This window comes from Acipenser ruthenus, chromosome 15 (genome assembly GCF_902713425.1).
Source record: "Acipenser ruthenus chromosome 15, fAciRut3.2 maternal haplotype, whole genome shotgun sequence".
In the NCBI taxonomy this organism is placed as follows: domain Eukaryota; kingdom Metazoa; phylum Chordata; class Actinopteri; order Acipenseriformes; family Acipenseridae; genus Acipenser; species Acipenser ruthenus.
Window position 1 is genome coordinate 7,818,130 of NC_081203.1, and position 27,907 is coordinate 7,846,036.

The 27,907-nt window shown below is 38.4% G+C and overlaps 1 protein-coding gene across 2 annotated transcripts in view; it reads right to left on the reverse strand.

Annotated features, from left to right (window-relative positions):
• The window catches only part of LOC117396982 (protein FAM163B), a 49,194-nt gene extending 22,473 nt beyond the window's left edge, over positions 1–26,721 (reverse strand). Inside the window, exon 1 of one of the 2 annotated variants that reach the window (XM_058987104.1) lies at positions 25,469–26,721. The gene's annotated coding sequence lies outside the window, so the exon portion shown is untranslated. Of the gene's footprint in view, positions 1–10,398; positions 10,482–25,468 lie in introns of those variants that run through there. The other variant, XM_058987105.1, reaches the window with a different exon arrangement.
• Between the last annotated feature and the right edge of the window lie 1,186 nt (positions 26,722–27,907).

Consider the following 27,907-nt stretch of genomic DNA (forward strand, 5'->3'; position numbering starts at 1 on the left):
ACAGTCCCATATTCTCATACTCTCAAATATAAGAATTAACATAGCACGTTTCATCACAATCGGATTGTCAATATATATAGACCCTATATTCAAAGCTTTAGTCTACATGTCTTACTATACTAGAATGTTGTGACTATAAAGTGAAATCTTCCTGTACCACAAACCTACCACCAGTTATCAGAACCAAACCAGCTTCGACCGGAGACTGTAAGACATTACAACCACACATGTTAAAAATAACCATCTCGGCAACCTTAAAGAAAGACTCAGCGATCGAGGAGACACGCACAAACAGGAGAACAAATAGAACACGCCAGGATAATACAGACAGAAAATCAGTTACAATGTAAAATAAAAAAACAAAAATGAATCGGACACACTTAGATACAACCCAGCGCTTCAAAATAATCACAGATCTACTGCAATAAACTCAAGCAAATGTTCCCAGAACCCCTCTACAGCTTATCGACAACCCCTCAATGTAAAACCAATATTAGGACTGACAACAACCAAGGAACTACACCTTACAACAAACCAAGATGCCAAACGTGTATCAGTATACTTCAAGAAACCATCCATAACTTCAAAACCCTCAATCACAATTCTAAGATAACAAGGTCAAGGTACAGGAAGTCTACTTTACACTTCCTGAAATATCTATTTTCTTTCTCAAAAGGCACACTCATTTAGTATCACTTTACTTCAAGGGACCTGAAAAACACCCACCAAAGAATAAGCTGGAAATTAAACTTATGGAACTATTTTATACTGTTACTAAATATTGTCTTCTAACACATTACCCTGGAGTCACTAACTTCCCTTAATTTTTAGATTACCTTTTTTTTATTATGTAAAACCTTAGCTTTCTAGATCAAACCATTTTTAATATGTATTTACAACATTTCTGTCTTGCAATTGGCTTGGAATTGTACGCAGACGCATTATTGATTGCTTACAAAGTCAAACATGTATGGCTGGTTTCACAGACCTATATTAGCACTCATCTTGGATTACCTAATGTTATTTTAGGCAAGGCAGACCAAGAATAGTAGTAATCAGGGTCTATGAAACCAGCCGTTACTGGATTTTTGAATACTGTTTTTGTAAATGTATTTCAAATGCTTGTTTAATAGCAGTTATGCAGTGCCACCTGGAAAACAAAGGGTAACCATTTTATCAATGTGGCCGACATTGTAGCTAAAAGGGCTACTTACAACTCTTACATTGACCACTTTTCTGAGAAATATAGGATTTCTTAAATATTCAGAGTACACAACTTTATATGGAATTAATAGAAACATTCTGGCATTTTAGAGTAAATTACATAATGTTACCACATCAGTCCTTTAACGACAAGTAAAAGGTATAACATCATTATTACTATAAATTGATATAGTTTAATATGCAAATAAAGTGTGACCTCCTAGATTTTCTTCATACTTGTTGAACATACAGCGGTAGTCTACAATGTACTCATTTTAGAGAATGACCCAAATGAAGTTAAAGTTAATGACTAATTCAATTCCCGATTGTGAATGATGTCTCGATACTGGAAGGTATTGTGCTTGAATCTGTAATCTGAAGTTTTGTAAAACAGCAGATAAGTATATGGAGTACAATATTATTTACTTTATCAGACAGTAGAGCATTAAACTTGTATATATCATTTTACGTGAGAATATATTAAATAAGCATTCCGTTATCACTTACAAATAAAAAATAAGTCATTTTTAATGTTACTTTTGTCATGAAAAAAACCTTACATATATAATCATTCCCACTGGATCAATCCTTCAGTCAACAAACTCCCATCTCCAACCCCGTTGTACACAGTGGAATCCCACAGTTTATCCCTCTGGGCTATTCTTGCAGCAATATCGAAACAGCAACCTAAAGCATAGGTATGAGGATGACCCTTCACAGCTGTTTATGAGTGGGTGGTCCTGGTTTAGAGCGATGCTACACAATGGTGAAAAAGCAAATATTTAGTATTAGATGAACAACATGAACAATGACATATTGAATTTCCCCAATGGTGTGTTTGAAATGTACTGTCTGTTCAGTAACTTCTTGGTGCGTACCACATCAAGCTGCACATCACCTGTAGATCACAAGCTAGATTCTGAGAACCTTGGATTTGTGATAAATGATTGCGTAACCATCAGTGGTTCTGAAGGCCACAAAAAGATACAGCTACAGATGTACATCTACTACAGGCTAAACTATGGGCCACATCATGATTTGTGCCAAAATGCTATTTACACCATTTTCAGAGAGAGTAAAATGAGTTACAGACCAACAGGACTAAGAAGCTAGACCAGTTTACAAAGTAGCATTTTAGTGTAAGAACCTTGGGACAATTTAACTATGTTCAGAGACTATACAGCTCTATCCATAGCTCACATATCCACTGCTTGTGCTGTTCTGTGGCTACATCAAGAGGGCTTCTTCCAATAGCCACAGAACCACAGAGTGAATCCTCAATGTGAGGTATAGAGGAATGATTACCCCATACACTCTGATTGAACTCAAAGGGCCTCATTTACAAAAGGGCAATAAACATTATGGTGCACCAGAATTGCAATTAGTGTGCACGTTCACGATTTCCGTATTTACTATTGCAATTGTATTCATTATCGTGAGAAATAGTGGGCACATTATGGCGTACACTGATTTTACTGTGCGATACTATATAGGGTCTAATCAGAATGAACATGTGATGTGTATGGTAATGCATGATAATGTATTTAAATGAGGCACCCTGCTTTGAATAATTGAGATAATCATAGCGTGCACCTTAAAGTGAGAGATAATTAGTTATTTGGAAACCAGGCTTTAACCACTGTTAGGCAAACTATTGAAATCTATCTCTGAATCATGGAGGCATTACTTGCACACAGACACTATATGGGTAGGATCCGAAGAGCTACAGAAAATTAATTATTATGAATTTGAAATGGAAGATTTCATCTCTACAACTTGAAACACAATTTAGCAAAATGGCTAAAACCTGTTCCTGCTCCACATCGAACACACACAACTCAGCATTTACTTGCATTAAGGTTTTCATATAGAGCAGTGAAAATGACCTGTAAATAACAGGTTATATTAAACATGAATGTTATAATTTATTTTATTATATTTTTCATTACATTGGCACAAATAATAGAGTGGGTAAATAAAACACTTTTAATTCTTAAATCCGATTACAGTTTTACCTTATCTTCTGATCTTTAACCCTTTGCGGTCCTATGTCGGACCTGGTCCGACATTGCAATTTTCCCTTTCCGGTCCAATGTCGGACCCTGTCCGACATTATCAAAAAGACGTAAAACACAGGTCTCTAGTCGTTTTTTCTCCAGAAAAAGCTGAGAAAACCATTCAATGGCCGAGTGAGACCGAAAGGAGCCGAGAGAAGCAGTTACAGATAGCTCCGGCACCACATAGATAACACAGACATAAAAAAACAAGATAGCTGCTTCTGCATCCAGCTCTCGAAGAATATCACAGACATTTGCAGAGCTTTTTTTTTAGATGTTATAGTAATAAAATAATGACTTGGATCGCATTATTGAGGAGTTTGGTGATAAAACAAGTGATCAGGAGACGATTTATCGGTATGCACTACTATGAACAAGGGGTGGGGTGGGGCTGGAGATGCAGTACTGAGTGTCCTGTTGATATGCAGTGTCTTTTAAACCTTTTTTACTGTAAAAAAATACTTTTAAAACAGCACATCTAAAATAAACTGCCCGTGTGAAAATAAATTGGACCTGAAGCGCCCGAGACGCGCTGAATAAATGGACCGGTAAGGGTTAAGAGTAGGTGTGACGTGTACCCCGCCCCTGTGCGTCCATGTGTCACGGATAGCTTGTGGTGATGTCAGACCAGTAAGGAGACGCACACAGTACTGCGAGGTATGAAGCGCTGATGTGCGTGTTTCTTATTAAATAAAAAGGTTGAACACAAAACAAAACATGTTTCAAAAGTAAACGGCACAGTGGCCAAAACCAACAGACAATAAACAAAACATACACTGAACAAACAAGTATCGTGCTGGTCTAAATCCAGCACGAGTAGCAATTGTCTCTCTTACATACTTCCTCTCTCTGTACACCCAACAACCCAGAGTGAGGGACTTCTACCTCTTTTATTGTGCCTGTGTATTATTATTATTATTATTATTATTATTATTATTATTATTATTATTATTATTATTATTAGTTTACTTTTTCTGTGTGTGAAAAAGGATGGATTATTATTATTATTATTATTATTATTATTATTATTATTATTATTATTATTTTACTTTTTCTGTGTGTGAAAAAGGATGGATAATTATTATTATTATTATTATTATTATTATTATTATTATTATTATTATTATTATTATTATTAATAATAATTGGTATTTATTTTAATATTTTATGTAAGCCAGAAAATGGATGGAGACAATCAGTTCCAGCATCAGGTTCAGTCCCTGAAGAGGAGGAGGGCCCTGACTGAGGAGGAGATCGAGGGCATGGACGCCATGGAGGAGGACCTCCTTGATAAACAGCTGCTGCAGGAGAGTGATCTGGAGGAACCCCAGCTCAGCACTTCAACTGCAGGGTAGTGAAAATAAATAAATACAGCACAATACGGAAGTTTTTTTTTTTATTATCCCTCCCTCCCAAATAAAATTCTTAATAATCAAAGTTTTATTTGTAATATGCTGTTTTTTTTATAAAATAATTACTTGCTAACTTGTGTGTTGTTTCTTTATTTTTATACTGAAATATCATTGTATCTCAAACAGGGCAATAATGTTTCCAATCTCACTTTTTGGCAAGTCTTAGCCCTGGTCTGCCTTTGCCATTTCAGAGGTTGATTTTTGTAAAATACTATGTATTTTAAAACCTTATCTCTCTCTACAACTGTACAAGATATTTCAATTCTGATTTCAGATTTGAAATCCTTGGAAAATTGTGCAGCTACAATATGCTCTAAGTTTTTTTTATATAACACATGGAAAGAGGTTGAAATTGCCAATTTTTTAAATATTATTTATTATTTTTCATATTTCAATAATTTTTTGGGAGGTGTAGCTCATATGGAAAAAAAATAAAAATTCGCCCCACAACAAAATAAATGACATCACTGGAGAGATCTACTTGATGCCTTTCTGTAGGTGTATTGGGGTTTAATTTCTGATTTGAGGTTCCTACAAGCGCTTAAACACAAAGTTATCATATGCATGACCAAATATGGCCATTCTCCGTAGGCAGCATAGGGTTAACAAAGTCACACCTGATTGCTCTTCACAGCAGGAATCTTTTGTAAGACAGTTCTCCCAATTTATAATCCGCTTAAGTCTGGCTGACCAACACAGCAGGGGTTTAGCTTACAAATGTCATTCCTGTCTTAGATGAGATTGTCAAAATATCTTTTAGAAATACACATATATTCTCATAAGCAAATACAAATTGTACTTTTTATATCACAACTTTACAGCTACATGTAATGCCCTTTTGTAAATGGGGGGCCCGAAGTGCCCTAACTTGTAGCTGATTCTATTTACAGTAACGTGTGTGACAAGTACTAGACTTCTATTTAATAGAGAGAAATACGAACTCAATGCTACATTCCCACTGGGAGCAGTCAAGGCTCAGACACTTTATCCAAGGCGACTTACAGAGACTAGGGTGTGTGAACTTTGCATCAGCTGCAGAGTCACTTACAACAACGTCTCACCCGAAAGACGGAGCACAAGGAGGTTAAGTGACTTGCTCAGGATCACACAATGAGTCAGTGGCTGAGGTGGGATTTGAACCGGGGACCTCCTGGTTACAAGCTCTTTTCTTTAACCACTGGACCACACAGCCTCCTAAAGTTGAGTTACACCTGTCTAAAGTCCTTAGTCGCCTTTGAAAATCTACCCCCAGTCTATCTCTGACAGCTGGTCAGAGATTGGTTGACAATGTGGTACTTAGGATGATGTAACCGTACTTAGGAAAAGGGATGAATGTTTCCAATGACAATCTTTTGATTTCGCTGTAATTAGCAAAACAGTTGGAACCTGGTTGGAACAGTGAACAAAGCGAGAAGAGAGCTTCCACCATCTGCGCAAAACTTAGTACTCAGTGAAAGCAATCTGTGGTGTCCAGTTACTATATTTTACAATGTACTGGACATGGCAGCCATCAATTCCTTTGTTTTGTACAAGGAATGCACCAGGGAAAATATCAGCAGGGGAGATTTCATCTTGATGCTAGCCACGGAGCTTTAGCAGAAACATTTTGATCAGAAAACTACAAAGTGGCAGGGAAACGCGGCTCAACCTGGATATAGTGCGTAGCCATCAAGTGACACACGCAACAGAAAACAATGCCAGGTAGCTAAATGCATTAAAAATACAACTTCTGATATCTGTGCCCAGTGTGAGAGCAAACCAAGTGCAGTGCACTCTGTTTATAAGAATCACTGATATAAGAATCAACCACATATAGTGATCAAAACCACTGGGACCAAATCATTCCTATACTAACCAATGTAAAATAATCTGCTTGTAAGAATCTAGCAATCTGCTTATAACAATCATTTGGGGGCAAACTGACTACATGTAATACGGTACTGTATCAAGTGCAATGACGTGTACAGCCAATAAAGTTGTTTTTGAATTTGGTCACATCTCGCGTGATTAGGCACATACGCAGCAATGAGGCAGCAAACAATGGACACGTTTGTAATCAAACGGTGACTGTGTCACTGCATTGTGCAGGTATGTTTTTTGTGTTCTGAAAATGTGTTTTAATAAAGTGAATACACATTCATTGAATACATACCGAGTGCAGCAGTGTTATTGTGTGGTCATGTGGCGCGATGAGGAGGAGGAGGAGGAGGAGGTGAGATTGCAGAGCTTTGTGTCTCCGCTTAGTGAAAAACTGTAAGATCTGCATCGTAACTGAAAATAAGTAAGCCACATATGCTTAAAGGCAGTGGTAGTCCTGACAGTAAAATACCATTACATGTAACACCACACGGCATTTAAACTAGCCACCCTCACGAGACAATCACTTTTCAAGTATACTGTAGTAAAATAGGATTCTGCAGCCTTAAGGATTATTATCCTTAATTTGTTAAGGAAAGCAGCTCTGGATTTTTCGTGGGCGTGCATACATGCAGGAACGGGTGACATCTAGTGGTCAACCCATTACACTGCAGCCAGGGAACACGCTCTTATCATTCTCATGCTAAATTTGATTCTGCACCACAGTAATCATATCGGTCCGCTTTTAAGAATCATCTGCTTATAAGAATCAAAACACCCGGGATGGATGTGATTCTTATAAATGGACTGCACTTTACTTAATATTCGCACATTTGATAAATGTGAAAATATTACGTACTCAAGTTTCTAAATGTTAGAAACGCCGAAATAACTTTCAAGAAGCAAAATATAAAACACATTTAAAAAATATCCTCATACACATGATGTGTAAAAATATCCTCATACCAATGATGTTTGTTCGGTTTATAAAAGGATTAATATCCTCTGCCCTTGTCTTTCATTAACTGTCACCTGGTTAGTTAATGATCTAGCTGGAAATGACCACTGCGACGGACAGCAACGCTTAAATATGTGCAGCTTGGCATCTGACTTACTCCAGCACCTCTTCTGTAGCTGCAAGACAAGGGGGAAGGAATCTCAATGGGGTAAACTGGGCTAACAATGTCCCCAGTTCTGCCATTATTCATCTATCCCAGAACTTGGAGGATATTGTGTTGGTACTATAAATGAAGTTTATAAACTGAAGTTCAGGAGGAGGGACAGTGCCTACACACTTCGCCGTCTCATTGTAACCTACCAAAAACACAGATACCCACGTAACTCACCCCTCCCTTGCGTTGCATTAGAGGCAAGACTTACTGGCCTATTTCATTAGCTTCATGGCCTTTGAGCCTTGGGGTGTCTGCGCCAGCTAGGTAAGAAAATAATATTTATATTATAGCTGCGTTTCCAGGGCAATTATCACCACATGTATTTAATGGTAAACTAAAGCCAGGTAGTGGATCAAACATGAACACAAACATTACTTGGTTCAGATTGTCCATACTGTTTACCTGTGTGAAAGGTGTTGTGTAAAATACTTCCATATTGTTGTTGCCTTGTAAACCTGTATAAATAGCAGCTCCACAGGTATAATGTATTGGTAAGGGAGCGTGACTGAGAGAATCGTGTGCTATTTTCATAGCCATGTATGAAGCAAGAGTAACATATCTCAGAGTGTGCTGCCAGAAACCTTGAAACATGACATCGGGCAAGAGGTCAGTGTCACAGACGCATTTCCTGTTTATGTAACGCTGCAAATATGAAAGGACTACCTCAGATTGTCTCTCAGAAGAGGTTCTGATAAAAACCTCTAAAGGGTCATCTTTTATTGGATAACACCTACAGTACATTATAGATCTGTATAATAACAGAACATCAAATGTAAAGTAAGTGTCTAAAAGCGTTTCTGTTTTATAATCTCGAAAAACAAATTCACAAGATCACAATATGGCCCCATATTATGTCACGGGTCAAATTGAAATCTATAACTCTGAAAATATCAATTCGAAATAACAACAAGTTCTGACTTTTAAAGTGTTGAGACACCTCAAAGCGTTGTGCATAAATACACACAAACTACTGGTATAATAACACTGGCCCAAGCAGTTACAAAGGCCAAGTAAAAACAGACCTGCACTATAACATGGAAATACACAGGCCTAAACTGTTGACAGGCCAATCTATAAAATAAGTCTCAATTTTGAATGATTTAACATCATTTGAGTCCTTACCTCTAACAATTTACAAGATAAGGACGTTAAAGTAATTCGTTTTTAAATTAGTAATTAGTAGTTAAAGAGGATTTAAGAACATTTAAACAATCAATCCTTCAGGTATGCTTAAATATCACAGGAGGAAAGGTGCACAAAGATTACTGGGATCTATGATTACTGAATTTTATGCAAATGATAAATCTGTCTGATGACTCTCACGTTTCTTACACTTCAGAATAACAGGCCGGCCTCCACTGAAGAAGGAGCTGTTTTTAATTTCAAGAAACTGACATAGCACAGTATCCATAGGATGTAGTCAATTTGCATGTAAATACCCCCTCGTGCTGTACTTGCAATGACAGATGGTGCTATAATCCAAATAAAACGTGACACATTGGAAAATGGAAATAAAGCGTTAGGCCTGGCACAGATTTTAAACCAGTTGTTTTTGGCATAACTATTTTGTTATACACAGTTGTTTCTCTTATTCATTTTTTATGGGAAATTCAATTATTTATTTGCCTGATGAGTCACTTCTGAATTTGAGAAAGCTCAAAGCTGTGTTTACAAAACAAAACTGTCTCCACTGCACAGCAACACATTGTGAAATATTGACTTCAAATATTCCTTTGTCCTTTTGATTTTACAAAACTACTTCTTGATTCTACTGCATTCTGGCAACTGTGAGTAAGTGACCAGAACACCTCTAACAAATGACAGTTGCACAGGGGGTTGAAATAGCAATTCAAGTTTGCAATAACAACACAACTATTTAAGTGAACAGCACATTAGCAAGTATAGACCGAGTTGCTGCTACTGTTTGAAGTTTGCTTGGCTGAGGGGGATGAGAAGGTAGATCCGGGAGAGCACAGCAACAACTGCGTAGTGGAAGAGGAGGTCTTACTACATCTGCTTCTTTGTATTGCTGTAATTTTTAAGAATTGTATTACACTATACAGAGTTAGATAGTGGACACCTTGTATAAGAATGTTAAAGTCAATGGTAATGATGTAAAGGATGATGACGGGTCACCTCATGTATTGTGAGAATAAAAACACACATTACTTTTGTTTAAGTGCAATGCACACAGGACAGCGATGGAATAAAGAAGATTGTCTATAGAATGAAAATACATAGTTTGCGTTGCTTGTGGTGTGCACTAAAGAGGTAAATTTTGGGGTGACCCCTCAATTTCCCAATTTCTGCGAAATCGTGAATTCGGTAGCTCCGTACCTATACATAATATAAATGTGGCACAGTCTTCATTGTTTGTTGTTATTATGTATGTATGTATGTATGTATGTATGTATGTATGTATGTGGTGTAGGGGCAGCTCTGAATAGCTGACTCGACTAATCGAATAGAATAGTGACAGTCAACCTCAGAAACTAGTCGTTGACTAATCAATCGCCCATCACATGCTTGTGAAAAAACTGTGTACACGGGTTCATATGGACTGAACCCATCATATAACTTATAAAAAGCAGTTTTAAAATACAGTATACAAACAGCACAGTCATTTTATAAATAAACCACCAGACATGATCAAATACAGGATGTAGTAATATTTTTTTAAGTAGCGATTACTTTTACCTTGACTGTCAAATGAGTAGTCGTTCTACCCCGAATGCAGAGTGCCTCTGAGATGACCTTGCCATGAAAGGCGCTCTGTGGAGATTGTTCGTTGTTATGCTGCTCCACTGATAGAGCTGTGGAGTGGAAACCAACTGCAAATCCTTGAGGGGTTCATTGAGACACTCCAGTACCATCTGCCTACTTCCCTGAAAACTATACTGAGGCAAACATGCTAATAACATTCTGCTGCGGGCACATGTCTCTACAGGACTATTTCTGCATTTCCTAATGGGAATGGGAAGAATATAGCAAAGTACACAATGTAAGAGAATGCTATGATAAGGTGCTGAACCATGTCGCATGACTTTGCAGCACAGATACATTTGAATTACAATGCACTCTAGGCTTGTCTGGCATGCATTTCACATTTAAGTTTTAATTCCTGCATTCATCCAAGTCCAAGACATAGGCTTCCTTTCTATTACTGTATGAGAATCTAACAAAGCAGTCTTTGGTGTTATCGATACAAAAGTAACAGGCAATGCTTTTGTAATGCCTAATAGCAGTTTCTTCCAGTATATCTAGGTACGGTAAATGCAAAATAAATTGTAGTAAAGAATTTAAAATTTCTAGGCACTTTTATCTGTTTAGCCCTATTTCGAAACTGACATTTTGCAGACAAATTCTTACAAATCAACCGAAATATTACTCGATTCCTGCAGTTCTAGACGGCAGCAGGAGACTTTCCTGGAAAGTCTAGACGGCAGCAGGAGATTGAACGCTTAGTTAGAGAAAGGAGACAGCTGAGGAACCAATGGAGAAGAGCAGAACAAAGTCAGAAGGAGGGACTCAATCTCTTACAAAGGGTCATAAAAGATAAGCTTGCAACATTGCGCAGAGCTGAGCGCCTACGGAAACGCTACAAAAAGAAGGAGCGTGCGAGAGCTAACTTTTATAAAGACCCATTTAAATTTGTAAAGAAGTTATTCACCAGTGAGAAGAATGGCACACTAAAAGCATCTAAGGTTGAGCTGGAGAGATATTTGGAGGAAACACATACAGATTTAAAAAGGCAGGAGCCTATGTCAATTCCGTCAGACATCCCACCTATCAATCCACCAGAATACCAAATGGAGGACTGTGCACCTAAGTGGAAAGAAATAGAGCAAGCTGTGAAAAAAGCAAGGGCTTCATCATCTCCAGGGCCTAATGGAGTTCCGTACAGAGTGTACAAGAGTGCTTCAGGAGTTCTACGAATTCTGTGGAAATTGATGAAAGTGGCATGGGAAAAACAGGTTGTACCAAGAGCATGGCGCCGAGCAGGTGGAGTCTTTATACCTAAAGAAAAAGATTCTACAAGCATCAGTCAGTTTCGTCCCATTTCCCTATTAAACGTAGAAGGCAAGATTTTCTTCAGCATTATTGCTCAGAGATTGTCAGCTTACCTATTAAAGAACTGCTTCATTGACACTTCAATACAAAAAGCGGGCATTCCAGGTTTCCCAGGTTGCTTAGAACACATCAATGTGATCTGGCAACAAATTCAATCAGCTAAAAAGGAGAGGAAGGAGCTCCATGTGACATTCCTGGATTTGGCTAATGCATATGGTTCAGTGCCACATGAACTACTTTGGGCAGCATTTGATTTTTTCAGTGTACCGATGACAATAACAAATTTAGTGAAAGCCTATTTTGGAGATTTGCAATTCAGTTTTTCAACTTCAGAATTCAGCACTACATGGCAATGCCTAGAGGTTGGAATAATGGCAGGATGCACCATTTCTCCACTGGCTTTTACCATGGCAATGGAAGTAATCATTAGGGCATCAAAATGGGTAGTAGGAGGAGAGCGCTTGGCTTCTGGAATGCGACTACCACCAATTCGAGCATACATGGATGACATGACAACCATGACTACAACAGTAGCCTGCACTAATCGATTATTGGGCAAATTAACCAATAACATTGAATGGGCACGAATGCAATTCAAGCCCACTAAATCAAGGAGCATCTCTATAATTAAAGGCAAAGTAGTAGATAAAACATTCTTCATTAATGGTGAGGCAATACCAACAGTGTCTGAGAAGCCAGTGAAGAGTCTTGGGAGATGGTACGACGGGGATCTAAAGGACACAGTTCGTGTGGGAGAAGTTAGACAACAAGCAGTGGAAGGGTTGAAGAGCATAGACAGCTGCGCTCTACCAGGTAAACTAAAACTCTGGTGCTTTCAGTTTGGTCTACTGCCGAGGTTGCTGTGGCCACTGACTGTGTACGAGGTTTCTTTGACAACAGTAGAGAAGCTGGAAGCTTTAATCAGTTCATACATCAGGAAATGGTTGGGAGTTCCACGCTGCCTCAGCAGAGTGGGACTTTATGGTAAAGGAATACTGCAGCTACCAGTCTCTGCTCTAACCGAGGAGTTTAAGTGCGCCAAGGTCAGATTGGAAATGACATTAGTAGAGTCACGCGATAAATGCGTAAGGGAGGCAGCACCTGTGTTGAAAACTGGAAGAAAGTGGGCGGCAAAGAAAGCTGTGGAAGATGCAAAGGCTGCCCTTCGAATTGGTGATATCATGGGGCAAGTTCAGCATGGAAGAGGGGGTCTTGGTTTCAGTTCAACTCCTCCTACATGGCACAAGGCGGCCCCAGCTCAAAGAAGGAAGCTGGTAGTCAACGAGGTGCAAAAGCAGGAGGAGAGGATGAGGTGTATAAAGGCCATTTCCCAGGCCAAACAGGGAGAATGGATGAGATGGGAGAGTGTGGAACAACGCAAGATTGGCTGGCAAGACCTATGGTCAATGGAACAGAGCAGGATCAGTTTCCTCATCAGGTCAACATATGATGTTCTCCCATCACCACAGAACCTAAACCTCTGGGTAGGAGAGGATCTCTCATGTCCTTTGTGTTCATCACCTGCAACATTAAGGCACATTTTGACAGGATGTAAGGTGGCTCTTAGCCAAGGACGGTTTACTTGGCGCCATGACCAGGTGCTGCGATGTTTGGCCTTAGCATTGGAAGACAAGCGTAACATGACCAATAAGTTGCCACCTGTTCCATCAAAACATTACACACAAAAGACAACATTCCTCCGCCCAGGAGAGCAACCACCAAGAAAAGGTGTTAAAACCAATCCTCGCCCAGGACAACTGGAAGCTGCTAGAGACTGGAATATGCTGGCAGATGTTGGTCAACGGCTTATTTTTCCACCTGAGATTGCCACCACTAACCTTCGACCAGATATTGTCTTGTGGTCTGGATCAGCACACCTTGTTCACCTGGTAGAGTTAAAAGTGCCATGGGAGGATGCTGTAGATGAGGCGTATGAGAGGAAGAAACTGCGGTATGCTGAACTAGCCACTGAAGCGGAACAGCGAGGATGGAGAGTTCGGGTTTACCCAGTGGAAGTGGGTTGTCGAGGATTTGTGGCACACTCTACAACCCGGTTTCTCAGAGACGTCGGATTCAGTGGCCAAGAGTTGCGTCGCACAGTGAAGAACTTATCTGAAGCAGCAGAGAGGAGCAGCAACTGGCTGTGGTTAAGACGGAAAGATTCTGGCTGGGGACAGGTAAGTAAGCTGGGCTGAGTTGAGTGGGGGACGGAGGGGGGTGATGCTGGGACGCCAGAATCACCGTCGAGCCCTCTTGAGGTGTCGTGGGCTAGTCGACGAAACACTGAGGATGGAAGGTGCCCACTTGAAAACCCCAGAGATGTACCCTACTTAGCTCAATCCAGACGGTTGTCATGCTGATGCGCTGGGGAGGCCGCACTTTGGTTGATCCCCGGAGCCAGCATCGCAGCCGTTGTGTGTGCTGATGCGCCAGGGAGGCAAAATAAGCTGATCCCTGGAGCCAGCATTACACTTCAGCCATTAACACCAGACAGAAGGATATCTACATCATCATATGGAAGGAAACGTAAATGGATGGAGACGCATATGGATCACATTAGTTTACTGTAAAGCTACGTCTTAGTTGGTGCTTATCTTGGCGAGAGCCGAGTTCAAATCAGCATGAAGTCTTAACATCTACTCTCGTGTAATGGAAATCATTACTGTATGAGAATCTAACAAAGCAGTCTTTGGTGTTATCGATACAAAAGTAACAGGCAATGCTTTTGTAATGCCTAATAGCAGTTTCTTCCAGTATATCTAGGTACGGTAAATGCAAAATAAATTGTAGTAAAGAATTTAAAATTTCTAGGCACTTTTATCTGTTTAGCCCTATTTCGAAACTGACATTTTGCAGACAAATTCTTACAAATCAACCGAAATATTACTCGATTCCTGCAGTTTCTGGCAGGTAGGAGGCACGAATTTAGCAGTGAACCTAGTTTACGTTACATGCTCCCTTTGGTCACGCTACAGACAGAAATCCCTTGTAGAATTGCATACAAAAGGGATATAACAACGCAGGGAACTAGGGGGTGCAGAGGGGGTTTCACACTTGATTTTCATGCTCATCACCAGTTTTTGGGGGGGATTTTAAAAAGTCAAACAACAAACAACAAAGAAAAGCTGTACAGCACTGAAAGTAGATATTTAATGTATATTGTCTGCAAACTCTCGCACCACAACAGTGTATATTTAATATATGTTTTACAAAACAGAAGGTTCCAGATTTTCTTGGGAACCTTTGCGGACCCCCAGGGATCCCTGAACCTCACTTTGAGAAATACTGGTCTACCTCACACCACTACCAGATATACGAGCTATCACGACTTGAGACCAGGCCAGGACTAAATACACACCGGCCTGCATTTCTAAATGTGGATGTGGGTGGTGGGTATTTTTGTGAGTATCTTGAATGACAATTTGGAAATTTCAGAGAAGGTTAAAAGCTCTGCAAAAGGGCTGGCCAATCACAGTCCTGGAGGGCAATTCTACTTCAGGTTTCACAGGTAAAGTGAGGTGATTAACCTCTTCAGAGTCTGGATGGATGGATGGTTCACTTAAACATTTTAGAACAGGGTTGGAACAAAGTAACAGACAAACTAACGTTAATAAACTAACAAAACTAAATTAACACAGCGCCACCACACTCTTTAAAAAACGCGGCACTTTTTGTTTACATGCCATTTTGCAGCGATGAGGTGCACTCGTGAAAATCAGCATAAAAAACGAGGCAATGATATGACGGAGATTGTGGAAAGATTTTAATAAACCAATCAGTGTGCCTCAAGACACTCGCGATGACAAGTCACATTTGAAAAGACTGAATAAACCACTTCAATTTAAGTTTGATGATGATGAGTTATCAGGTTAAAAAACAGTTCTGTATCAGTTGTGAACGATTCGCTAGCGGTGCCAAAAAGGTGTTCTTTTAAGCAAAGTTCCTGTTCCTTTAGGTGGAGCATTTACAATGGGAAAAATACCTTTCACCACAAGGGTGTTCTCTTAGGCAAAGTGTTCTCTTAAGAGGTGTTCCTATACGCTGACACTACTGTATTTTACAATGTCAACATTTTATACATAGATTGTTTTAAATGATATGCAGTATGCTTAGCAATTATGTTAAATCGTGTCACAATGGAAAAATGATCCGGTCACTTTTATTATGACATAACATATAAATAAATCATGGAAATTCAACCACATGACTGGATAATACTCACGCAACCTACTGCATAGTATTCCAGGGAAATTAATGGATTCCTGTCACTTCCAAATAAATGGCAAATAGTAGGTGGATTATTTTTTTTTTTATTATTATCTGTGGGTAGTTCATTTAGGCATGTATTTCTCTACTATACAATTCTCTTAATCTGGCAAGGAAACAGGAGGTATCCAAATTTAGCAGTCTGACTGCCCACTACAGTTCCCATGACAACCACAAAATGTAAGTTTGCTTTCGCCTTACTGCATTTAATTTATTTTTAATTGGCTAAAAGACTAAAGAGAATTATCAGTGCTGTAAACAGTCTTCAAATTATTATATACATGGTACAGTATTTTTTTTAATTTATTACAAAAACTCAGAAGACTGAAGTGGATTTTCTGTTAAGTGATAAGTACATAGACCCTATGCAGCTTGCCTCATACTGGAGAAGGGAGCCTCTGGCAGCTTATCAAGCCTGCTGGCATTCATTATTTCATTTCCTCAGATTTACTTCATATCATGTGGCTAGCAAGCTGCCTGTTGCCATTCATTTCATATATAATTTCAAATTTTCCTCACTGATTCGCCCAGTGTCAAAGAGAAGGCATAATGTGCTCTGTTGAATGAGGCTCTGGGCCAAATACAAACCATAAATCTTTTCATTATTAAGAAACAGAAGTCGTTTCTTTTCTGAATTGAAAGGACAAAAAGCTAATAAAATTAATTTACTATCCTGTCTTACATTCCTGGCTTTTAAATAACCACTACTTTCCAAGCAGCTTTTGGAACTCCTCTCCAATCATTTTGTCTCCTATGGGTCAGGTGATATGGATATGACTGAATTTGCAGTTTAGTTATGTCCTTTAAATTGGAATGTTGATTAGTGTTGACAACGTCCCTGTGATCTTTCATATGAGGACTCAGGACTCATGAGCTGCACATCCCTGCACTCAGTGCAATACAGGACTCAGGGCTCATGAGCTGCACATCCCTGCACTCAGTGCAATACAGGACTCAGGGCTCATGAGCTGCACATCCCTGCACTCATTTTCAAAAGTGCTGCCGTGCTTCATCTGAAATACAGGATTTCTGACCCCTACATATATATTACCTGCCTTTCAGAACCAAGACATGCAAACTGTACCTGATACTTAACCAAGCTAATCAGCTGACAGAAAAAAACTAAAAAAAGCTACAAAGCTACAAACATAGCAGAAAGGCCAGGCTAAAAGAATATCAGTTCACAGCTCGCAGCATTCTCCTGTGGAAGTTTCTGTACACAGCTATAGCAGAATCAATTGTCAACAATCAGAGCAAACACTTGCTTAGCTTAACTCAGTAGGCTTAGATTATTTCAACCCTATAAAGCCTCGGCAGGTCTATAACATCCACAATGAAAAGCACACAGAGCTAACAAAATCATTCCAGCAAATCTTATCTAATATGTATTACCATCACTTAGTAGCTCTCCAATTTCCTTATATGAAAGATGTGGACATTATGTTAAACACATATTTGATTTTTACTGGTGTTTTATATACAGTGTTGTAGACAATAAAACAATGTTCATTATTTTACATGCTGCACGTCCCGTTGAAGGAACGTAGCTCACACACCAGTTGCTTCTTTTAGGAAAAACAATTCAGAACTTCCTGATCTTTTTAAAATACATATTTAAAAAGAAAAAAAAAATAGGATAATCAACTATGTCAAAACCAACACTGTAGATAAACAGATGCATCTTGGTACCTTTGCTGTCACCTGGTCTTGAAACTTTTCAGCAATGTCTTAATTCTGATAAGGAAATTGATTTTAAAACATCGGTTTGCCCTCCTTTAAAAAGGTTGAAATTCCAACCAATGAATATGAAAAATGCATTTGTAATCTACAGTATTTTGCAACTCACACTAAGAAAGCAAACCAAATACTTGTACAAATAAATCACCACAAGACAGACACCATCTGTCACTGCTTATTATACTTCCATTTACAACTTTTATAGTACAAAACAATTAATAATTTCTGTTTAATTTAGAACAGCAGCTGGAGAGGTCCCGGCTCCCTGTCAGGATGCTATGATTGATGGTTTGCCATTAGTCTGCTGTTAGACATTGTTTTTTTGTTTTATGGTCGTGTGAACGTGATGACATTTTAGTTGTGTAAAAGGTTGCATCTTGGCCAAATCCCCATTGGAAAAGAGTTTGCCATATCAAGGAGCTATTGTCAAATTTTGCAAATTCTGTGTAAATGTACCAACTTGGATGAACCTGTGCTTTTGCATTTTAAATTTAAGGAAACTACTGAATCCCTTTTGTTATGCAGAAAATATTATAGATAAAAACGTATCATTCTGGGATTTTTAGGGTCTTCGTTAAAAAAAACAGAGCCCATAATGCTCCGATTGTGTCAGTCTGTCCATCCATCACACTCCACAGGTATCCGTCCGTCCATCACACTCTACAGGTATCTGTCCGTCTGTCACACTCTACAGGTATCTGTCCGTCTGTCACACTCTACAGGTATCCGTCCGTCTGTCACACTCCACAGGTATCCGTCCGTCTGTCACACTCTACAGGTATCTGTCCGTCTGTCACACTCCACAGGTATCCGTCCGTCTGTCATACTCTACAGGTATCCGTCCGTCTGTCACACTCCACAGGTATCCATCCGTCTGTCACACTCTACAGGCATCTGCCCGTCCGTCACACTCTACAGGCATCTGCCCGTCCGTCACACTCTACAGGCACCTGTCCGTCCGTCACACTCTACAGGTATCTGTCCGTCCGTCACACTCTACAGGTATCTGTCCGTCACACTCTACAGGTATCTGCCCGTCTGTCACACTCTACAGGTATCTGTCCGTCTGTCACACTCTACAGGTATCTGTCCGTCTGTCACACTCTACAGGTATCTGTCCGTCACACTCTACAGGTATCTGTCCGTCTGTCACACTCTACAGGTATCTGTCCGTCCGTCACACTCTACAGGTTCTGTGCACCAATCTTCACCAAACTTATCATACAGTCCAAGCCTCCTATAGAAGTTTCAGATTTGATTTGGCTTTTCTTCAGAGAAACTCTGGATTTTATACAAATACATTTAACCTTTTTTGGTACTGTGCGATAATTACGCAATTAGAGGACTGGCTGTGCGTTGGTTCTGCTAGATCACTGGAGTGCTTTGAACTACGACACATACCATGAAGCAGCAGCAACCTTCCATCTATAGCGCTGTCTTTGAAATATCAGCATGTTCCAGATTGAGGAATAAAATACAAGCAAACAACCAGAAGATACTTAATTAGAAAAGTATCAGTAAGAAAATGCATTTTAAAACCTTGGTTAGTCACTACCTATCCTATTTGAACCTTTTCTTTCCTATTTGAAGCTTTTCTTTCAAACACCCATTTCCTGGTACTAAAAAAAAAAGATTACTTCACAGTGTCCAATGATTACTAAAGAGACTTAAATGACTGTTTTTTTCCAGCATATAACAGATTCACATGCATAGAGGCTCCATTCTATTGGCTACAGCAGAATTCTTTAATACTCCCATGTGAGTACTACATATTGCTTTATTAACATCTTTGTTTGACTATTTTACAACCAAATAACACTGACATATTGATATGTTTTTTGGTACAGTGAAAAAATAAAGATTTCTTACTGCTGTGTGCTGTGTGTGTGGTAGCAGGATTTTCAAAAGGTTGTATACGACAGCTCCATTGTTTCTCAACAAATCGGTATGTAGCACAGATTTTGGCATTTTTCAAGCAGTCGTTATGCCTATTTTGTTACTAAATATTCATCTTAATGTGATTTCCAAAATGATGTGACTTGTGACTATTTCCTTTGTTGTTTGTGGGAATTTAAAAGCAAGCCCATGTTAATTGTCATAATTTATCAGGAGTTAATTTGCACTTGGAAAAGGAGGGTTTTAATTAACGAAAGAGTATATAACTCACCTTGAAACAGAAATGTAACCGCGGCTGTGATTGTTTTTTGTGTACTGCATATACAGTAGTAAAAGCATATTTAACATATATGAATATATTGTACACCACTGCATTTTAACAGTATTTTTAAATTAACATCAAATTTAAATAACAAAAGTAAAATGAAAAATACACAGCAACTGCACTTAAACACATTTTACCATTATTTTCTTGTTCCATAAAGCTGCTAATCACCGATATTGTCTTATTGTGTTTAGTGTACATTTAAAATCCCATTACAAAATCAAAAACACGATACTCCTGTAAGAGAGGAATACAATTGCACAAGGCTGCGGTCAGATAAGTTTAATATCATTTTTTTTTTTTTTTTTAAATAATAATCTTATCGTTCCAGTAATAAATTGGGGCTGCCATCGGTTCCACCCGCAGGCCACAATCTAAGATAAAACATATAAAGCCACCAATTGAAGTAGATAGACATTTCGGCTAGTGCCTACATAAGTTTACAGTGAATATCAACATGGTTCTGAGTTGCTTGCTTGCTTTATTAATTTATTTTTTTCATAAGACCGCAATACTAACTGCATGGACAGAGTCCCATTTTCAAATCGATTTCATTTTGGAATCAAACGGACCGGCACACCGTTTTCAAATAATTCCAGATGGTAGATTTTTTTAGGAAGTATCCCTTCATGACAACCTGCCTCATTGCCAGATGTGACCTAAAGCACAGGCTGGGGAGGCTGACAGTATTTTACAGGCTTCTCCACAGATGTGATTAATGTGATGGGTGGTCAAGTGTAAAGAAAGCACTTGTCAGCTTGACCAAGAGAATTCCTTCAAGAGAGTTCCTGTCTGGTGAGCAGGGCATCGTGACTCTGGGGTATGCACAAGCCTGGACATTGTAGATTGAATTGAACCTCTTTAAGATTGATATTAGGGGTGCTATATTCTGTTTAATTTAATTAACATTTAAAATTAAAAAAATATATAGTTTAAACATTAAAATAAAAACATTTTGAAAAGACGCTGAGTCCCCCCTCGATGTGCGGTCTCGACAGCAGGAGAAAACTGGAAGTCAGCCATCTTGGGGGAAGCGCGTTACCTACAAGGGCTGTGAGCATTTAAAAATACATAACTTTGTATAAATTACCGCATATATGTCTATAATAGGTACTTTACATTGGCTTTTCTACTCTCCTTAAATGCAATTGATACCTGTTAATCCATTCGTGTATCTCAATCACAACTGAGAAACGCATAAATAGTAAAATTAGTTTAATTTACTTTTTTTTCTGTGAAACAACTAAATGGGCTTTTAAATCGCAAGTCTTACTTTTTCATTTAAATGCCGAAGCGACTCATCTTTATTATGTAATAATGTGTCCAGTAAAACGCTTTATTTTTCATTATAGCTTTAATAAAGATTAGTCGCTTATTAACATGTGGCAATCTCATTTGTATGTTCTGCTTGGAATGAAAAATGAAGGTTGGCCTACTTAAAAGCCCAGTTGTTTGGCAGAAAAAAAATAACTAAATTAAATCAAATAAATTACTAAATTAAGCCTTGTATATAAATAAATGTTTAAAAACAGTGAAGCAATATGAAATAATAATAGCATCGGCGGTACGATAATGGTCTGTTTTGATTAGAGGGCGAGCGTTAATTGCATTATTACAGAAATGTTATGCAGTCTAATTATTCAAACAGTACTAAAATCCAAATCACTAATTTTTCCTACTTACTGTATATAAGAGACAAGAACTAGTAATGTTCACACCAAACTGATTTTATTTGATATCTACCATTGATTCTAATGAGATTTGTTTTACATTGCTGGGCATGTGTGATTTGTGTGCAGAAGCTGGGAGTCAACTTCATCTTTTCATTTACACCCACCCACTTAGGGATTCCACGTTTACAAAATGAAATGTTCAGTTTACACTTAAAAAAACTCTGATTCACAAAGAAAAAGTAGAATTAACATTGCTAAAACAGTTGTCCCAATCTAATAAGTTGCACACTGTGGAGTGCACTAAAATAAACCGTTCAAGAAATAAGAAAACAAATGAATAACTTACTGAATGATATTAGATTCTAGTATTTGGTAAACAAAACCTAAACATACATTTACATTGATCTGCTACTGCTATGATTATCTAGAGCACAAGTGCTTGTAGTCTGTAGATAAATACAGCACTCCCTGTTTATTTTCCTATCAGACTTTAAACATGAAATACTAAAAACAGTGAAATAACCAATTAAGAAAATGATTGAACAGTAAAATATCAATATGTTTTTTGTCCCAAGCCAGTGGAAGGTGGTGGAGGTTGTGCACAAACCAGCGGCCGTGCACACAGCAAGCAAACGTCTACACCACTGTCATCTGCATTCGTGATTATAGAGCTCTTAATCTTATCACACCGACTGGGGACAGAATCCGGAATGACACTGCATCAATCAGCTTTGACCAGTACAAATCCCTAAATGCCAAGATATGGTCCCCATCCTGGAAAAGGGTGGGATCCACTGCCATTCATAAGACCTAATCAGTAGAAGTCAAATCTGAATCGTTGCCACATCCTCTGCCATTCTCCATCGGTTCCTGTTGTTTATTTAATGCCAAAACAGTAGGTTGAGAGTAGACAGGCTTGGTGAGTTTTCATATGTAATTCTAATCAACAAATCCTCTGTCACTAACCTATATGCTCTCTGTGTCTGAAGAAGATGCATACCAAAGCGTCACCGAGCGGGTGGCTGTTTTTTATGTTTTATTTATAAAATGATTTGTTTATGCAAAGATAAGAGTGCAGTTTTTATCTTTAAAGTTTGTCCTGACTTGCTGCAACACCTTACAGCACACATTTTGTTTTCATTATACTGTACATATACATGTTAAATGTTCAGCTAAATGATGACAGCTCTTGCTGTTACTGCCCCCTCTGAAATAGAAAGATCCCCAGAAATGAGAGGTTAGTGTGTTAATCCAAAATATTTACCTATTTCTCTTTATGTGCTTTACCTTAATAATGAGCACTGTCACCCTACCCCCTAATAATCATCTCTAAAGCACAGCATTCTCAGCTCTCCAGCACTGTCACCCGTCACCTTGAATATAAAAACACTCCATTCTCAGCTCTCCAGCCAGCACACCCTGCCCTTAATAATGAGCAATAAAACACCCATTCTAACCTTACCAGACCATCCCAAACGCTGTGAAGAGCACACCATGTAAAAGGGTGGCACAAACGCAGTGGTTGCAGCACAAACCCAGTGTGAGTTTTGTTGTGCAAGATGTCTGTATCAGTTGTTCGCTAGGACTCTTTTACAGTAAACAGATACAACCACATTGATTAGGTTTACACTTTAAATTATACACCGTTAATACAGCCATTAAGTTACTGTTAATAGGATTTCTTTCTGTAAGATGCAGACTGGAACAGGGTGTCCATTATACCTACTCCAGAGACAGGATTCATTTAATTGTACTGAGTCCCTGCGGTGCAGTAAACTCTCCCAGCTGGTAAATACAGATCACTGCCTGAATAATCTGAACACCCATGTTGTGTACACAAGCAGATTAACAAAAGGACAATATAAATGTAACTTTCTTAATAATAGTGAACATATTGTTGTTTAAGCGTGTATTTTCAAAGCAGCAAGTGTAAAAGGGAAGACCAAATCATTTCCTTTGAAAACACCAAAGCTATTCTTTAATAACCTAATGTCCAAATATCCCTTCTTTGCGGCTGCATAGCCAAACCTATACTAGATTTCCATCATAGGGCTCAGGAATAGTAAATGTGACAGCATGTCAACTTGGATGAAAGTAATTCAGCACTGGGGAGATTTATTCATGATGTCAAAATGATGTAAGGTCTTGAGCAGTTTCTCAAGTGGCTCAACACGCCCCAGTCTCCTAACTCAAACATCCCCAAGGCAGACTTTCTGTTCAAAATACTTCCTACTTTTCATGACAGGGATGTGTGTCCACTCAATTATAATTATATACGCATGCATTTAGCTCCGCCTTCACCCTTTTCTTGAAAAATGAAAAAAGAATCAATGTACCCTTCTTGCTTTCAGCTACAGGACAAGCTGTTTTTAAAATATATATATATATTTTACTGTGTGTACTTTTGTTAAATATAGACGATTAACAACACGTGTAATTGATTAATACTAAATTATGTATTGATATTGGTTTTTTTGTTTAATATCTGAAGACAATCAGGCAGGGAATCAGGGAAGGTTCCTTCTTGGCACAAGTTTTGACAGATATCCAAAATAACATCTTTCAGTTCTACATTGCTAGGGTGTGGTTTCCTGAGCAAAAGTTGCCTGCCAAGATGATGCAATAGGTCTTCTACAGGGTTCCTGTCTGATCTGAGGAGGTCTGGATAGTGGACTCTATCCTGTGCCTTCAATGTATTGAGTACTAAGGTAGCAGAACCAATCTTGGGTTGACACTATGGTTAACTGGAGCTGGATACATCTCCGTCCTACAGACCAGACTGCTGCTGCTTTAGCTTGGTTTGCATTTCCTGCAAAAGGACGATGCATGTTGGCACACTGCCAGAACAGCCAATGCATGAGGTTCTTTCCCAGTCCTGCACAGGCAGCTATACAGCAGCCAGTATGTCTTCTAAATGGAGAGTTTCAATTATTATGTCAGGGATTTGTATAACACCACACACACACACACACACACACACACTTCTGGTCAGCTATAACAGGCAGCAACGCTGAAAAGCAACCAGAGTGTCGCTTCAACACTCTATCCAGATCAACTACCTTGATTCAGAGACTAGAACTTGGGCACCAGTGTTGTTCAAAACTAAGGCAGGACAAATCAGGTCCATCAAAAACTTATCAAAGGGTGGGTTATATACTGGGGCTCAATGGTAGATCTTATAACTTAATGATGTTTATACAGGATTTGTATCTGGATTGTATAGGCATCTATACACACTACAGCATCAATTATAATAAAAGAAACAGGTAAATATATACGATGGACAGATAGATAGATAGCTAGATAGATTCAGACAATACATAGATTTGAAAGACATAGACCGGCAGACAAATAGATATAGACAGTCAAGTAGTTTGGCAGTAAAAGTTTAGATGAAAATATCCATAAAACATTCAAGGAGACAATATATACAATTAGAAACAACAACCACTTCAGCAGCACACAGGTGGTACCATGGCATATGCAACTAAACAGATTAAAATAACAATTTTTGCACGCCTGTGACTTTAAGATCAAGCCCTTCTCTCGATTACATTGACTCCAAATAATCAGGTTAACACAGTGTGGTTCAACACAAAGTAAAGAGCCACTGGGGGCTGGGAAGGGAATGCATGTCGGGTGTAAAATATATTTCTGTAATAGTGAAGGACAACGAGAGGCGGACAGTGATGAGACCCAGACATTATAATTATTTTCGCGGCAGCTAGTAGGCTACTACACCAAATTATAAACGGAAGTCACACAAACAAAACAGAAGCCCAGTTGCAGGGAATCTTACCTTCATAAACATTAGAATTGTCTCTGATCTCATCCGTGGTGGTCCTCTCTCTCGAGCACCCAGCACTGAGCATCAATGAACCCGACACGTGATCCCCAAATGGCAGCAGCACCTAGCGTTGATTTATTACATTTCTATGGGGGAAAAATAGCTCAGGTCCAGAGCAAATAGAAACAGCAGTAGAGATGCTTTCCTGTGTACTGTGAAACGTCTCTTTTACAAAAGTCGCACTGTATCAAAACGGCATAACTGGAAGTGTTCCCTTTATAATGTACTCATTCATATAAGTGGTAGAAAAACATATATACCATTTCTTTTTTGTCGACTTTTATATCATCACACGTCTTCAAACCCCCCCAGCTGATGGTAGGAAAGGGTCACTGAAAATTTCTGTTTTTCTTCTGATTAATGTTTAAATTTGTGGGGTCTGCTTAGTTCAAACTCAGTTTGAAAAAAAAAGTCCAGCGAACTGATGTATTTAAAATTATATCATCTTAATTTGCCTCCTGTCGTTTATTTATATTTTAAATTTCGAGTTTCAACTTTGAATTATATCAAATGTACCTTTCTGGACTTAAATATATAATCTTCTTTGCATACAATTCCAAATAAATAAATCATACAAATAAATCACCAGTGCTTAACCATATCAGTTCAGTTCAAGTAAAAAGTTAGAATGAAGTTACTGTTTGCAGTTGTATTCTTGTAATTAACACAGAATATGGCGTTGCGACTCAAGATAAATGGCATCCGAGTGTTGGTGATGAGGTCCAAAATCTAGTGTTGTCCTTTTTTTCTTAATTTAATTAAGGCTGCGACTGCATTTTTTTTTCTTGATTTGAGCTCTTTCCTAATCCGCTGTTAATAATTATGTGTAGATTATAATTAAACCACCCAGGCGCTGCTTTTTATTAGAACAGCCCCTGCGTTAATAACACGGCGAAATGAAGTGCGCTTCTCCTTGCAGCTTTTTCCCCACCACGAAAAAAAGGTGAATCACATTCTGAACAATAAAGCATTTTTAAACTCGAATTGTCATTCCATTTTTTTTGTAAAAAAAAAAAAACACACACACAAAAAAAATCAAGTGTCCATCCCCACATCGGAGCTAGCATCCGTAACGAGCCGAAGAAGATGCATGCACACTGCTGTCCATTTGGGCTCCCAAAGCAGAGGAGAATACACAGACCCTGGCCTGATTGTTACTTGCTGATAACTGAGAGCATCCTCGCTGCAAACCGTTGACGCGACTGCTGCTGATGTTGCTGCTGCTACTGCTTGCCATTTGTTTTCTCCTAAGCATGTAGAGTGGTGTGTTTGAAATGTCAAAAATAACAATGACTGCCACAACCAACCATAAAATCAAATCATGGTCTTGAGTTAAATTCGTAGTATTTTTTTTTTTTTTTTTAAATAAAGTAGTAATAAAACATTAATTTGGTTTATCCCAGTAACATACAACAAGCGTACATCTACCTGGGTGAATAGATTTGATCAAGTTTATTATTACAAAACCCAATAGAAAGCCATTCAAAAGAACATTATTTCTGCAGCTTAGATACATCGTCATTTATCAGAATGTGGTACGTGTACCAAAACTTGACCTGTGTAACGCCAGAAAATGGTACACTCTCAATGCTGTGACTGACTACTGCACAAATCACTACAAACAAGACAACTGAGGTTCACCCACAAAATCGTACATTTTTACAATTTTAGATAGCCCAATTGGTTGCTCATGAGTTAAAATCACATACATTTTCAGAATTGTGAAAACAATTTTATTAAAAATAACTTTAAGGGCTAAACTCAGTACACCGTATTCTTTTCAGATGGGCAAGCACACTACATGTTATACCACATTTTAACATGTACCATAAAATAATACTACACCAGTATATAGTTTTTTTTCATTGCACTGATAATGTACTCCTTTATTCATATCCCTGTCATTTGAATGGAATTGTTAAAATGTTGGGGTTTCAATAATAAATAAATAAACGTAAATCAAGAGAAAGTATGCAGCGTTTAACTTTCCTCACTCTGACCCTTTCTATTTGAGCTGTGGCATTCAGAAAGGCTGCTGTTCTGTGAGAAGAGGAGTCCTGGATTCTGAGCCAGGCATCAGTTATAATAGGAGGAGTGGAGCTGCTGTATATCAATCAACGTGCTGCAAATAGAGGAAGGGTTGTTGACTGGATTAATCAACGCAGGCATTATTTTATAGCAACCGTTGTTCCCCAAGAATAGACATCTATTTGGAAACCAAATATATTTAACATATAGTTTTCATAGTTTTTACTTAGTTTAAACGATGTAAATATATAGTCAGGCCATTTAAAGAGACTACATTTCCTTAACGATAAAATTCATTTTTTAACATGACACTGTTGAAATTGAAGATGCTTTATTGGTTTCACAATAACAGCATAGTATTTG